This window comes from Cherax quadricarinatus, chromosome 60 (assembly GCF_038502225.1).
Source record: "Cherax quadricarinatus isolate ZL_2023a chromosome 60, ASM3850222v1, whole genome shotgun sequence".
NCBI classification, from domain to species: domain Eukaryota; kingdom Metazoa; phylum Arthropoda; class Malacostraca; order Decapoda; family Parastacidae; genus Cherax; species Cherax quadricarinatus.
In genome coordinates, this window is record NC_091351.1 from 14,554,361 (window position 1) to 14,571,975 (window position 17,615).

The window sequence follows — 17,615 nt, forward strand, 5'->3', positions numbered from 1 at the left end:
CCCTCCGGGGTTAAAAATCCGAACGAAATCTTATCTTATCTTATCTCAGTCATTTGATGTTGGAGGAGGTTGGGGCCACGCTACCCCAACTCTGAGTTTTTTCCATACCATTTATTTTCCTTGAATTGTGGGAGTTTACTCTCCAGTAACTGAATTGTTACTTTTTGTTGTATTCATTTACTGTCACTGAGACGGGAAACTCTGGGAAAGGTGTTACGTCAATAGCAACATACTTTAACTGTCACATGCATCCTATCAATATTTTTTTTTTCAGTTATAGATACGATAAGATACCAATCCGCTGGCCATCACGTAGTGCCAAGTGTCACCAGCACCCCTTCAGTCTGAATGTAACCCTTGTGCTCACTGTGAGGCTCATTCTTGGGTCCTGAGGCTCACTCTCAGGTTTTCACTGTGTGGCTCATTCTTAGGTGCTTAAGGTGCTTACTGTAAGCCTCATAAGATCTCAGGTGCTTACTGTGAGCCTTGCTCTTAGGGCAGGAAGTCCATCCTCGCCATAATGGGACTCATAACTAGAGCCTGTGTTCACCTTCGTGATAGTTTTACCCCTAATTAAAACCAATGTACAATATCACGGTTGCATAACCCTTAAACAGTAACAGTGTTCACATCCTTCACGATAATGTAACCTATGAAATAGCACTTGTGTTCTTATATACAGCGTACTGCCATTCTCAGCGAGTATACATGGACAGAAATACAGCACCATGACTTTATACAAAAGGTCCTCATACTCTCGAGAAAACAGTTATCAGAGTAAATATTGAATACCTACAGATGAGTGAAAGAGTTACAGTAACTGTGTGATGGCTCGTGTAGCTGTGTGTACGTGTCATTAACAATGTGTCTTTACGTATTGATCATCTTTTCATCCTGATACCCCGATCGTGTACTAATACGTTTAATGAACTACGCCGATAAACATTCCCAACTAATCACTCAGCAAAGAGAATGAGTTACTTGAGATTAGGATATCTTACTTTACCATTAATTATCCTAAACTGTATAATTTCACCATCAACAATTACATAAATGAGGATTATGTAAAGGGCTTCAGAGTAAACATATGGTATTCAGCTACCTGGCAGGTCTTTACTGGTAGTGTCCCGTCTTACGTGTTTATAGTTACGGAAACAGAAGTACGCTGTATGCTCATGTAGTTACAGCAAAAGTATACTGTGAAAAAAAATATGTTTCTTTTTACATCTTCCCTCTTCTAGACATTTACAATAATGGCGTCTTGCTTCCCTTGTTGGTGTTGCTAAAAATATTTTCTTTATCTATTTCTCTATTGTTTTTCCATTCTCATATGTGCTTATCACGTCTCCTCTTTTCTTCCTATAAACTAACGAAAGAATTTAAGCTTTTCTGACTTATTAGTAACATACGCCTTAGCTGCGTGAATGTAAGTTTACGTAGTTGTGGTTGCGTGTGTTATACCACAGCCTCTTAATTCTCAAAAAATAGCGTAGACGAGTTCTATTACGAGTTTAAAACATGTTACCTCACTTCAAGGCCTGGTAAATTAACCTTCACAGAGCTTGGTCGGGAAAATTAGTTAAGTAGATGCAGATAAAGAGGTCGTTCTTGAAGGTCGTGCTGCTTCACAAAATGGTCGTTCTTGAAGGTCGTGCTGCTTCCCAAAATGGTCGTTCTTAAAGGTCGTGCTGCTTCACAAGCACCATGTCACCTTGGCTCAAATCGGAGTATTTAAATTAAAAACCGTACTATCTGACTGTGGTCGTGTTAGATAGGAGCAAATGGAGACAAGGTTTTAGGACTTGACGTGCTGTTGGAGTGTCAGCAAGGTAACATTAATGAAAGGATTCAGGGAAACCTGCAGGCTGGACGTGAGTCCTGGAGATGGTATGTACAGTGTCTACACTCTTGAAGGAGGGGTGTTAATGTTGCAGTTTTATAACTGTAGTGTAAGCATGACTGGCAAGACAGTGATGGAGTGAATGATGAAAGTTTTTTTTTCAGGCCACCCTGCCTTGGTGGGAAACGGCTTATGTGTTAATAACAAAAATAATATCTTTCAATATAAATTAACAGTTAACTTACTTTAACCCCTATTTTAGGGATTAGTGATATTTGGATGTTGCTGTACAGAATTTTGGCCTTACTGACCCTCTTGCAGCCGACAGGCTTAAAATCTAACTAACAGTGTAACTACAGCAAGAGGTGTATTCAACATACCATAAAGGTTTATATATATCAATATACTCATTATTTTAGCAACTACGTGTACTGGGCCTTGAAGACCTAACTACGTGTATTGGGCCTTGAAGTACCTAACTACGTGTACTGGGCCTTGAAGTATCTAAGTGTACTGGGCCTTGAAATATCTAACTAAGTATACTGGGCCTTGATGTACCTAACTATGTATACTGGGCCTTTAAGTACCTAACTACGTATACTGGGCCTTGAAGTACCTAATTACGTATACTGGGCCTTTAAGTATCTATGTATACTGGGCCTTGAAGTATCTAACTACGTATACTGTGCCTTGAAGTACCTAACTACGTATACTGGACCTTGAAGTACCTAACTACGTATACCGTTCCTTGAAGTACCTAACTACGTATACTGGGCCTGGAAGTACCTAACTACGTATACTGTGCCTTGAAGTACCTAACTACGTACACTGGACCTTGAAGTACCTAACTACGTATACTGGACCTTGAAGTACCTAACTACGTATACTGTGCCTTGAAGTACCTAACTACGTATACTGGACCTTGAAGTACCTATCTACGTATACTGTGCCTTGAAGTACTTAACTACGTATACTGTGCCTTGAAGTACCTAACTACGTATACTGGGCCTTGAAGTACCTAACTTCGTATACTGGGCCTTGAAGTACCTAACTACTACACTGTGCCTTGAAGTACCTAACTACGTATACTGGGCCTGGAAGTACCTAACTACGTATACTGGGCCTTGAAGTACCTAACTACGTATACTGTGCCTTGATGTACCTAACTACGTATACTGGGCCTTGAAGTACCTAACTACGTACACTGGGCCTTGACGTACCTAACTACGTACACTGGACCTTGAAGTACCTAACTACGTATACTGGACCTTGAAGTACCTAACTACGTATACTGTGCCTTGATGTACCTAACTACGTATACTGGACCTTGAAGTACCTAACTACGTATACTGTGCCTTGAAGTACCTAACTACGTATACTGTGCCTTGAAGTACCTAACTACGTATACTGGGCCTTGAAGTACCTAACTACGTATACTGTGCCTTGAAGTACCTAACTACGTATACTGGGCCTTGAAGTACCTAACTACGTATACTGGGCCTTGAAGTACCTAACTACGTATACTGGGCCTTGAAGTACCTAAATGCGTATACTGGGCCTGGAAGTACCTAACTACGTATACTGGGCCTTGAAGTACCTAACTACGTATACTGGGCCTTGAAGTACCGAACTACGTATACTGGACCTTGAAGTACCTATCTACGTATACTGTGCCTTGAAGTACCTAACTATGTATACTGGGCCTTTAAGTACCTAACTACGTATACTGGGCCTTGAAGTACCTAATTACGTATACTGGGCCTTTAAGTATCTATGTATACTGGGCCTTGAAGTATCTAACTACGTATACTGTGCCTTGAAGTACCTAACTACGTATACTGGACCTTGAAGTACCTAACTACGTATACCGTTCCTTGAAGTACCTAACTACGTATACTGGGCCTGGAAGTACCTAACTACGTATACTGTGCCTTGAAGTACCTAACTACGTACACTGGACCTTGAAGTACCTAACTACGTATACTGGACCTTGAAGTACCTAACTACGTATACTGTGCCTTGAAGTACCTAACTACGTATACTGGACCTTGAAGTACCTATCTACGTATACTGTGCCTTGAAGTACCTAACTACGTATACTGTGCCTTGAAGTACCTAACTACGTATACTGGGCCTTGAAGTACCTAACTTCGTATACTGGGCCTTGAAGTACCTAACTACTACACTGTGCCTTGAAGTACCTAACTACGTATACTGGGCCTGGAAGTACCTAACTACGTATACTGGGCCTTGAAGTACCTAACTACGTATACTGTGCCTTGATGTACCTAACTACGTATACTGGGCCTTGAAGTACCTAACTACGTACACTGGGCCTTGACGTACCTAACTACGTACACTGGACCTTGAAGTACCTAACTACGTATACTGGACCTTGAAGTACCTAACTACGTATACTGTGCCTTGATGTACCTAACTACGTATACTGGACCTTGAAGTACCTAACTACGTATACTGTGCCTTGAAGTACCTAACTACGTATACTGTGCCTTGAAGTACCTAACTACGTATACTGGGCCTTGAAGTACCTAACTACGTATACTGTGCCTTGAAGTACCTAACTACGTATACTGGGCCTTGAAGTACCTAACTACGTATACTGGGCCTGGAAGTACCTAACTACGTATACTGGGCCTTGAAGTACCTAAATGCGTATACTGGGCCTGGAAGTACCTAACTACGTATACTGGGCCTTGAAGTACCTAACTACGTATACTGGGCCTTGAAGTACCGAACTACGTATACTGTGCCTTGAAGTACCTAACTACGTATACTGGGCCTTGAAGTACCTAACTACGTATACTGGGCCTTGAAGTACCTAACTACGTATACTGGGCCTTGAAGTACCTAAATGCGTATACTGGGCCTGGAAGTACCTAACTACGTATACTGGGCCTTGAAGTACCTAACTACGTATACTGGGCCTTGAAGTACCTAAATGCGTATACTGGGCCTGGAAGTACCTAACTACGTATACTGTGCCTTGAAGTACCTAAATGCGTATACTAGGCCTTGAAGTACCTAACTACGTATACTGGGCCTGGAAGTACCTAACTACATGTACTGGGCCTTGAAATACCTACTGCAGTAGTTAGTAGATATAACACAAAATATTAAGCTGTTACGGAATGAGATGTTTTTGATTCTGCAATTTAATTGCCTTTACACCTACGATAACTTAACACTGGATCGTAAGAGCATATATTCCAGGTGTACCTCTCAGGATATAATAACAATAATAATAATAATAATAATAATAATAATAATAATAATAATAATAATAATAATAATAACAATAATAATAATAATAATAATAATAATAATAATAATAATAATAATAATAATAATAATAATAACAATAATAATAATAATAATAATAATAATAATAATAATAATAATAATAATAATAATAATAATAACAATAATAATAATAATAATAATAATAATAATAATAATAATAATAATAATAATAACAATAATAATAATAATAATAATAATAATAACAATAATAATAATAATAATAATAATAATAATAATAATAATAACAACAATAATAATAATAATAATAATAATAATAATAATAATAATAATAATAATAATAATAATAATAATAATAATAATAATAATAATAATAATAATAACAACAACAATAATAATAATAATAATAATAATAATAATAATAATAATAATAATAATAATAATAATAATAATAATAATTATTATTATTATTATTATTATTATTATTATTATATCATTATTTTTACAAGTACAAGTACAACGTATACAGTCCTAGCTGACATCAATAACATACTACTATATAGAAAGCCCCTTGTTATGCTGAGCATTTCGGGCAAATTTAGTCAGTTTTGTCCCAGGATGCGACCCACACCAATCGACTAACACCCAGGTGCTTATTTTACTGATGGGTGAACATAGACAATCGGTGTAAAGAATCACGCCCATTGTTTCCACCCCTTCGCCGGGAATCGAAGCCACCTTTCAAGGCAGGTGAAATTGCTGTCCTAGAAAATGTACAGAGAACCTTCACGGCACACATAATGGAGATAAAACACCTCAATTACTGGGAGCGCTTGAAGTTCCTGAACCTGTACTCCCTGGAACGCAGGCGGGAGAGATACATGATTATATACACCTGGAAAATCCTAGAGGGACTAGTACCGAACTTGCACACGAAAATCACTCACAATGAAAGCAAAAGACTCGGCAGACGATGCAACATCCCCCCAATGAAAAGCAGGGGTGTCACTAGCACGTTAAGAGACCATACAATAAGTGTCAGGGGCCCGAGACTGTTCAACTGCCTCCCAGCATACATAAGGGGGATTACCAATAGACTCCTGGCTGTCTTCAAGCAGGTACTGGACAAGCACCTAAAGTCGGTACCTGACCAGCCGGGCTGTGGCTCGTAAGTTGGATTGTCTGCAGCCAGCAGTAACAGCCTGGTTGATTAGGCTCTGATCCACCATGAGGCCTGGTCAAAGACCGGGCCGCGGGGGCGTTGACCCCCGGAACTCTCTCCAGGTAAACTCAAGGTCGAGGACCTTCACCGTGTGAAGCGAGAGCTGTTGCCACCAAGCTACGGGGCACCGCGGCCTGGTGTATGACACAAATATATATATACATCTAGAGTTAATTTTACCTTTTATTCTAGGGATTAAATTACAGTTGCTGGTTGGGAACTATTAAAAGTGTGGTTGTAAATTTAACAGAAGTTTCACGATCAGGTTTACAAGCAGATAAGTTTACATTACTTGTGTACATACAGAGTTTACTTAACGTGTAGCTGTAAACAAGACAGAATTGAAAAATATTTAATTGACTGACTAATGTATTATAATTACATTTATGTGGAAGTCCTGAACCAGTAAGAGCTATACAACACCTGGGAACTGAGAGGCTATCAGGTTTAATCCAAGGAGCATGATAACTCACATATCTCGGATCAAAAGCCCTTCCTCATCTGATATATTAACTGACCCTCCTCTGAAGAGCCAATTACTATACCGCTAGAGATATTACCGGTTAAATTATATTCCATTACTGCATCATGATACAGTAGAGTGGCTTGAAACCTAACAAACCAGCTAGATATGTTGTAAACACCGCAACATTTGATTGTTCATTCTTTTTATATTCGTAAGATATCACCACACGCTCTCCAGAAAATGTAATCTACCCGGCAGCATCACATGATTAGACAATCTTCACAAATACTTTTCTAACTTATCTCGTATCATATCACGTAATCAACTTAACGTTAAGCAACAAATGGCTACGTGAAAGTATATATGATTAAATGAAAGAAATTATACACAGTTGTGTATGAGCACGTCACGTAAGGAAGAGAGAGTAATCTTGGGGCCTCTCAGATATGAAGAGAAATCCATGTGTGAACAGCTCAAATGAATAATTATTCACAATATATATCATATATAATGTTGGTTTTCCTTAGCTCGATCGCTAGTGCACTCAGCTCACACACTGAGGTCTGGAGTTCGATTCCCCAGTACGGCTGGAGAACTTTAGGATGCGATTCCATAAGATGCCTGTGGTCCGTCTTCACCCATCAGTATTAATAGGTACCTGGGTGTTAGTCGACTGGTGTGGGTCGCATCCTGGGACAAAACTGACCTAATTTGCCCAAAATTGTTTGCATAAAAAGGGGCTTTCTATATAGTAGTATGTCATTGATGTCAGTTAGGACTGTACACCTTGTATAAGTACTTGTAGAAATAGATTATTATTATTATTATTATTATTATTATTATTATTATTATTATTATTATTATTATTATCATTATTATTATTATTATTATTATTAATTATTGTTGTTATTCCCTCAGGTCTTGGGCGAAGACACTGATCATTCAGTGATGAATGATTATTCTCCATATCTTACTGGGTATTATTTGTATATTCGTCTATCTACCCATATGTGAGATATTTTTGTAAGATCATTACCTCAGCACTGAATGACGCATGAGAGTTCAGCACTAGATGGTCAATATATAATATATACTAGCTCCATATACTTGCTTCGTTGCTAGGGTAGTCCGACGGTATCATCGCACTACAGGACCGTCGTATCTTATTATCGAGTGCGCTCCAGAAAAAGCTCGGTACAGTGGGCTTCTCTTACACTGAACCTTCTACCATCACAATATATATATACATAAATATTATAGCCTCTATCATTACGAGTTTCATATGCAGTCACCGAAGCCTTTATGACTACAAGGTTCTGTCTGCAAACATTAAAGCTTCTATCATCACAAGGTTCATACACCAACATTGAGGGTTCTATAATCACAAAATACATATACAATCACGAAGCATATATCATCAAAAGGGCACATGTGAAATCACTGGAGTTTGGTCAACTCCCAGGTCGCATATAATCATTGAAGTTTAGTCAACTACCAGGTCGCATATAATCACTGAAGTTTTGTCAACTACCAGGTCGCATATAATCATTGAAGTTTGGTTAACTCCCAGGTCGCATATAATCACTGAAGTTTTGTCAACTCCCAGGTCGCATATAATCATTGAAGTTTGGTTAACTCCCAGGTCGCATAAAATCACTGAAGTTTGGTCAACTCCCAGGTCGCATATAATCACTGAAGTTTGGTTAACTCCCAGGTCGCATATAATCACTGAAGTTTAGTCAACTACCAGGTCGCATATAATCACTGAAGTTTGGTCAACTCTCAGGTCGCATATAATCATTGAAGTTTTGTCAACTACCAGGTCGCATATAATCATTGAAGTTTAGTCAACTACCAGGTCGCATATAATCACTGAAGTTTTGTCAACTACCAGGCCGCATATAATCATTGAAGTTTGGTTAACTCCCAGGTCGCATATAATCACTGAAGTTTTGTCAACTCCCAGGTCGCATATAATTATTGAAGTTTGGTTAACTCCCAGGTCGCATATAATCACTGAAGTTTGGTCAACTCCCAGGTCGCATATAATCACTGAAGTTTGGTTAACTCCCAGGTCGCATATAATCACTGAAGTTTAGTCAAATACCAGGTCGCATATAATCACTGAAGTTTGGTCAACTCTCAGGTCGCATATAATCACTGAAGTTTTGTCAACTACCAGGTCGCATATAATCATTGAAGTTTAGTCAACTACCAGGTCGCATATAATCATTGAAGTTTTGTCAACTACCAGGTCGCATATAATCATTGAAGTTTGGTTAGCTCCCAGGTCGCATATAATCACTGAAGTTTGGTTAACTCCCAGGTCGCATATAATCACTGAAGTTTAGTCAACTACCAGGTCGCATATAATCACTGAAGTTTGGTCAACTCTCAGGTCGCATATAATCACTGAAGTTTGGTCAATTACCAGGTCGCATATAATCACTGAAGTTTGGTCAACTCCCAGGTCGCATATAATCACTGAAGTTTGGACAAATCCCAGGTCGCATATAATCACTGAAGTTTGGTCAAATCCCAGGTCGCATATAATCACTGAAGTTTGGTCAAATCCCAGGTCGCATATAATCACTGAAGTTTGGTCAACTACCAGGTCGCATATAATCACTGAAGTTTGGTCAACTCCCAGGTCGCATATAATCACTAAAGTTTGGTCAACTACCAGGTCGCATATAATCACTGAAGTTTGGTCAACTCTCAGGTCGCATATAATCTCTGAAGTTTGTTCAACTCCCAGGTCGCATATAATCACTGAAGTTTGGTCAACTCCCAGGTCGCATATAATCACTGAAGTTTGGTCAACTCCCAGGTCGCATATAATCACTGAAGTTTAGTCAACTACCAGGTTGCATATAATCATTGAAGTTTGGTCAACTTCCAGGCCGCATATAATCACCGAAGTTTGGTCAACTCCCAGGTCGCATATAATCACTGAAGTTTAGTCAACTACCAGGTCGCATATAATCACTGAAGTTTGGTCAACTACCAGGTCGCATATAATCATTGAAGTTTGGTCAACTCTCAGCTCGCATATAATCACTGAAGTTTGATCAACTCCCAGGTCGCATATAATCACTGAAGTTTGGTCAACTCCCAGGTCGCATATAATCACTGAAGTTTGGTCAACTCCCAGGTCGCATATAATCACTGAAGTTTGGTCAACTCCCAGGTCGCATATAATCACTGAAGTTTGGTCAACTCCCAGGTCGCATATAATCACTGAAGTTTGGTCAACTCTCAGGTCGCATATAATCACTGAAGTTTGGTCAACTCCGAGGTCGCATATAATCACTGAAGTTCGGTCAACTCCCAGGTCGCAAATAATCACTGAAGTTTGGTCAACTACCAGGTCGCATATAATCACTGAAGTTTGGTCAACTCCCAGGTCGCATATAATCACTGAAGTTTGATCAACTCCCAGGTCGCATATAATCACTGAAGTTTGGTCAACTCCCAGGTCGCATATAATCACTGAAGTTTGGTCAACTCCCAGGTCGCAAATAATCACTGAAGTTTGGTCAACTACCAGGTCGCATATAATCACTGAAGTTTGGTCAACTCCCAGGTCGCATATAATCACTGAAGTTTGGTCAACTCCCAGGTCGCAAATAATCACTGAAGTTTGGTCAACTTCCAGGTCGCATATAATCACTGAAGTTTGGTCAACTCCCAGGTCGCATATAATCACTGAAGTTTGGTCAACTCCCAGGTCACATATAATCACTGAAGTTTGGTCAACTCCCAGGTCGCATATAATCACTGAAGTTTGGTCAACTCCCAGGTCGAATATAATCACTGAAGTTTGGTCAACTCCCAGGTCGCATATAATCACTGAAGTTTGTCAACTCTAAGGTGGCATATAATCACTGAAGTTTGGTCAACTCCCAGGTCGCATATAATCACTGAAGTTTGGTCAACTCTCAGGTCGCATATAATCACTAAGTTTGGTTAACTCCCAGGTCGCATATAATCACTGAAGTTTGGTCAACTCTCAGGTCGCATATAATCACTAAGTTTGGTCAACTCCCAGGTCGCATATAATCACTGAAGTTTAGTCAACTCCCAGGTCGCATATAATCACTGAAGTTTGGTCAACTACCAGGTCGCATATAATCACTGAAGTTTGGTCAACTCCCAGGTCGCATATAATCACTGAAATTTGGTCAACTCCCAGGTCGCAAATAATCACTGAAGTTTGGTCAACTACCAGGTCGCATATAATCACTGAAGTTTGGTCAACTCCCAGGTCGCATATAATCACTGAAGTTTGGTCAACTACCAGGTCGCATATAATCACTGAAGTTTTGTCAACTCCCAGGTCGCATATAATCACTAAAGTTTGGTCAACTACCAGGTCGCACATAATCACTGAAGTTTGGTCAACTCTCAGGTCGCATATAATCACTGAAGTTTGGTCAACTCCCAGGTCGGATATAATCACTGAAGTTTGGTCAACTACCAGGTCGCATATAATCACTGAAGTTTGGTCAACTCTCAGGTCGCATATAATCACTGAAGTTTGGTCAACTACCAGGTCGCATATAATCACTGAAGTTTGGTCAACTACCAGGTCGCATATCATTGAAGTTTGGTCAACTCCCAGGTCGCATATAATCCCTGAAGTTTGGTCAACTACCAGGTCGCATATACTCACTGAAGTTTGGTCAACTCTTAGGTCGCATATAATCACTGAAGTTTGGTCAACTCCCAGGTCGCATATAATCACTGAAGTTTGGTCAACTCCCAGGTCGCATATAATCACTGAAGTTTGGTCAACTCCCAGGTCGCATATAATCACTAAAGTTTGGTCAACTCCCAGGTCGCATATAATCACTGAAGCTTGGTCAACTCCCAGGTCGCATATAATCACTGAAGTTTGGTCAACTCTCAGGTCGCATATAATCACTGAAGTTTGGTCAACTCCCAGGCCGCATATAATCACTGAAGTTTGGTCAACTCCCAGGTCGCATATAATCACTGAAGTTTGGTCAACTCTCAGGTCGCATATATTCACTGAAGTTTGGTCAACTCCTAGGTCGCATATAATCACTGAAGTTTGGTCAACTCCCAGGTCGCATATAATCACTGAAGTTTGGTCAACTACCAGGTCGCATATAATCACTGAAGTTTGGTCAACTTCCAGGTCGCATATAATCACTGAAGTTTGGTGAACTCCCAGGTCGCATATAATCACTGAAGTTTTGTCGACTCCGAGGTCGCATATAATCACTGAAGTTTGGTCAACTACCAGGTCGCATATAATCACTGAAGTTTGGTCAACTTCCAGGTCGCATATAATCACTGAAACTTGGTCAACTCCCAGGTCGCATATATTCACTGAAGTTTGGTCAACTTCCAGGTCGCATATAATCACTGAAGTTTGGTCAACTACAGGGGTCGCATATAATCACTGAAGTTTGGTCAACTCCCAGGTCGCATATAATCACTGAAGTTTGGTCAACTCCCAGGTCGCATATAATCACTGAAGTTTGGTCATGTACCAGGTCGCATATAATCACTGAAGTTTGGTCAACTACCAGGTCGCATATAATCACTGAAGTTTGGTCAACTCCCAGGTCGCATATAATCACTGAAGTTTGGTCAACTCCCAGGTCGCATATAATCACTGAAGTTTGGTCAACTCCCAGGTCGCATATAATCACTGAACTTTGGTCAACTCCCAGGTCGCATATAATCACTGAAGTTTGGTCAACTCTCAGGTCGCATATAATCACTGAAGTTTGGTCAACTCCCATGTCGCATATGATCACTGAAGTTTGGTCAACTCTCAGGTCGCATATAATCACTGAAGTTTGGTCAACTCTCAGGTCGCATATAATCACTGAAGTTTGGTCAACTCTCAGGTCGCATATAATCACTGAAGTTTGGTCAACTCCCAGGTCGCATATAATCACTGAAGTTTGGTCAACTACCAAGTCGCATATAATCACTGAAGTTTAGTCAACTACCAGTTCGCATATAATCACTGAAGTTTGGTCAACTCCCAGGTCGCATATAATCACTGAAGTTTGGTCAACTCCCAGGTCGCATATAATCACTGAAGTTTGGTCAACTCCCAGGTCGCATATAATCACTGAAGTTTGGTCAACTCCCAGGTCGCATATAATCACTGAAGTTTAGTCAACTACCAGGTCGCATATAATCACTGAAGTTTGGTCAACTCCCAGGTCGCATATAATCACTGAAGTTTGGTCAACTCTCAGCTCGCATATAATAACTGAAGTTTGGTCAACTACCAGGTCGCATTTAATCACTGAAGTTTGGTCAACTCCCAGGTCGCATATAATCACTGAAGTTTGGTCAACTCCCAGGTCGAATATAATCACTGAAGTTTGGTCAACTCCCAGGTCGCACATAACCACTGAAGTTTGGTCAACTACCAGGTCGCATATAATCACTGAAGTTTGGTCAACTCCCAGGTCGCACATAACCACTGAAGTTTGGTCAACTACCAGGTCGCATATAATCACTGAAGTTTGGTCAACTTCCAGGTCGCACATAATCACTGAAGTTTGGTCAACTCCCAGGTCGCATATAATCACTGAAGTTTGGTCAACTTTCAGGTCGCATATAATCACTGAAGTTTGGTCAACTACCAGGTCACATATAATCACTGAAGTTTGGTCAACTCCCAGGTCGCATATAATCACTGAAGTTTGGTCAACTACCAGGTCGCATATAATCACTGAAGTTTGGTCAACTACCAGGTCGCACATAATCACTGAAGTTTGGTCAACTCCCTGGTCGCATATAATCACTGAAGTTTGGTCAACTCCCAGGTCGCATACAATCACTGAAGTTTGGTGAACTTCCAGGTCGCATATAATCACTGAAGTTTGGTCAACTCCCAGGTCGCATATAATCACTGAAGTTTGGTCAACTCCCAGGTCGCATATAATCACTGAAGTTTAGTCAACTACCAGGTCGCATATAAGCACTGAAGTTTGGTCAACTCTCAGGTCGCATATAATCACTGAAGTTTGGTCAACTCCCAGGTCGCATATAATCACTGAAGTTTGGTCAACTCCCAGGTCGCATATAATCACTGAAGTTTAGTCAACTCCCAGGTCGCATATAATCACTGAAGTTTAGTCAATTCCCAGGTCGCATATAATCACTGAAGTTTAGTCAACTCCCAGGTCGCATATAATCACTGAAGTTTAGTCAACTCCCAGGTCGCATATAATCACTGAAGTTTAGTCAACTCCCAGGTCGCATATAATCACTGAAGTTTAGTCAACTCCCAGGTCGCATATAATCACTGAAGTTTAGTCAACTCCCAGGTCGCATATAATCACTGAAGTTTAGTCTACTCCCAGGTCGCATATAATCACTGAAGTTTGGTCAACTCCCAGGTCGCATATAATCACTGAAGTTTGGTCAACTCCCAGGTCGCATATAATCACTGAAGTTTGGTCAACTCTCAGGTCGCATATAATCACTGAAGTTTGGTCAACTCTCAGGTCGCATATAATCACTGAAGTTTGGTCAACTCCCAGGTCGCATATAATCACTGAAGTTTGGTCAACTCTCATCTCGCATATAATCACTGAAGTTTGGTTAACTCCCAGGTCGCATATAATCACTGAAGTTTGGTCAACTCCCAGGTCGCATATAATCACTGAAGTTTGGTCAACTACCAGGTCACATATAATCACTGAAGTTTGGTCAACTCCCAGGTCGCATATAATCACTGAAGTTTGGTCAACTACCAGGTCGCATATAATCACTGAAGTTTGGTCAACTACCAGGTCGCACATAATCACTGAAGTTTGGTCAACTCCCAGGTCGCATATAATCACTGAAGTTTGGTCAACTCCCAGGTCGCATACAATCACTGAAGTTTGGTCAACTTCCAGGTCGCATATAATCACTGAAGTTTGGTCAACTCCCAGGTCGCATATAATCACTGAAGTTTGGTCAACTCCCAGGTCGCATATAATCACTGAAGTTTAGTCAACTACCAGGTCGCATATAAGCACTGAAGTTTGGTCAACTCTCAGGTCGCATATAATCACTGAAGTTTGGTCAACTCCCAGGTCGCATATAATCACTGAAGTTTGGTCAACTCCCAGGTCGCATATAATCACTGAAGTTTAGTCAACTCCCAGGTCGCATATAATCACTGAAGTTTAGTCAATTCCCAGGTCGCATATAATCACTGAAGTTTAGTCAACTCCTAGGTCGCATATAATCACTGAAGTTTAGTCAACTCCCAGGTCGCATATAATCACTGAAGTTTAGTCAACTCCCAGGTCGCATATAATCACTGAAGTTTAGTCAACTCCCAGGTCGCATATAATCACTGAAGTTTAGTCAACTCCCAGGTCGCATATAATCACTGAAGTTTAGTCAACTCCCAGGTCGCATATAATCACTGAAGTTTGGTCAACTCCCAGGTCGCATATAATCACTGAAGTTTGGTCAACTCCCAGGTCGCATATAATCACTGAAGTTTGGTCAACTCTCAGGTCGCATATAATCACTGAAGTTTGGTCAACTCTCAGGTCGCATATAAACACTGAAGTTTGGTCAACTCCCAGGTCGCATATAATCACTGAAGTTTGGTCAACTCTCAGGTCGCATATAATCACTGAAGTTTGGTTAACTCCCAGGTCGCATATAATCACTGAAGTTTGGTTAACTCCCAGGTCGCATATAATCACTGAAGTTTGGTCAACTCTCAGGTCGCATATAATCACTGAAGTTTGGTCAACTCTCAGGTCGCATATAATCACTGAAGTTTGGTCAACTCCCAGGCCGCATATAATCACTGAAGTTTGGTCAACTCCCAGGTCGCATATAATCACTGAAGTTTGGTCAACTCTCAGGTCGCATATATTCACTGAAGTTTGGTCAACTCCTAGGTCGCATATAATCACTGAAGTTTGGTCAACTCCCAGGTCGCATATAATCACTGAAGTTTGGTCAACTACCAGGTCGCATATAATCACTGAAGTTTGGTCAACTTCCAGGTCGCATATAATCACTGAAGTTTGGTGAACTCCCAGGTCGCATATAATCACTGAAGTTTTGTCGACTCCGAGGTCGCATATAATCACTGAAGTTTGGTCAACTACCAGGTCGCATATAATCACTGAAGTTTGGTCAACTTCCAGGTCGCATATAATCACTGAAACTTGGTCAACTCCCAGGTCGCATATATTCACTGAAGTTTGGTCAACTTCCAGGTCGCATATAATCACTGAAGTTTGGTCAACTACAGGGGTCGCATATAATCACTGAAGTTTGGTCAACTCCCAGGTCGCATATAATCACTGAAGTTTGGTCAACTCCCAGGTCGCATATAATCACTGAAGTTTGGTCATGTACCAGGTCGCATATAATCACTGAAGTTTGGTCAACTACCAGGTCGCATATAATCACTGAAGTTTGGTCAACTCCCAGGTCGCATATAATCACTGAAGTTTGGTCAACTCCCAGGTCGCATATAATCACTGAAGTTTGGTCAACTCCCAGGTCGCATATAATCACTGAACTTTGGTCAACTCCCAGGTCGCATATAATCACTGAAGTTTGGTCAACTCTCAGGTCGCATATAATCACTGAAGTTTGGTCAACTCCCATGTCGCATATGATCACTGAAGTTTGGTCAACTCTCAGGTCGCATATAATCACTGAAGTTTGGTCAACTCTCAGGTCGCATATAATCACTGAAGTTTGGTCAACTCTCAGGTCGCATATAATCACTGAAGTTTGGTCAACTCCCAGGTCGCATATAATCACTGAAGTTTGGTCAACTACCAAGTCGCATATAATCACTGAAGTTTAGTCAACTACCAGTTCGCATATAATCACTGAAGTTTGGTCAACTCCCAGGTCGCATATAATCACTGAAGTTTGGTCAACTCCCAGGTCGCATATAATCACTGAAGTTTGGTCAACTCCCAGGTCGCATATAATCACTGAAGTTTGGTCAACTCCCAGGTCGCATATAATCACTGAAGTTTAGTCAACTACCAGGTCGCATATAATCACTGAAGTTTGGTCAACTCCCAGGTCGCATATAATCACTGAAGTTTGGTCAACTCTCAGCTCGCATATAATAACTGAAGTTTGGTCAACTACCAGGTCGCATTTAATCACTGAAGTTTGGTCAACTCCCAGGTCGCATATAATCACTGAAGTTTGGTCAACTCCCAGGTCGAATATAATCACTGAAGTTTGGTCAACTCCCAGGTCGCACATAACCACTGAAGTTTGGTCAACTACCAGGTCGCATATAATCACTGAAGTTTGGTCAACTCCCAGGTCGCACATAACCACTGAAGTTTGGTCAACTACCAGGTCGCATATAATCACTGAAGTTTGGTCAACTTCCAGGTCGCACATAATCACTGAAGTTTGGTCAACTCCCAGGTCGCATATAATCACTGAAGTTTGGTCAACTTTCAGGTCGCATATAATCACTGAAGTTTGGTCAACTACCAGGTCACATATAATCACTGAAGTTTGGTCAACTCCCAGGTCGCATATAATCACTGAAGTTTGGTCAACTACCAGGTCGCATATAATCACTGAAGTTTGGTCAACTACCAGGTCGCACATAATCACTGAAGTTTGGTCAACTCCCTGGTCGCATATAATCACTGAAGTTTGGTCAACTCCCAGGTCGCATACAATCACTGAAGTTTGGTGAACTTCCAGGTCGCATATAATCACTGAAGTTTGGTCAACTCCCAGGTCGCATATAATCACTGAAGTTTGGTCAACTCCCAGGTCGCATATAATCACTGAAGTTTAGT

The 17,615-nt window shown here is 40.6% G+C and overlaps 1 protein-coding gene across 1 annotated transcript in view; it reads left to right on the forward strand.

Annotated features, from left to right (window-relative positions):
- The first annotated feature begins 361 nt into the window (after positions 1–361).
- LOC128694392 (adenylate cyclase type 2-like) overlaps positions 362–17,615 on the forward strand; it is a 164,039-nt gene continuing 146,785 nt past the window's right edge. The window contains 1 exon segment of the mRNA XM_070097974.1: positions 362–405. The gene's annotated coding sequence lies outside the window, so the exon portion shown is untranslated.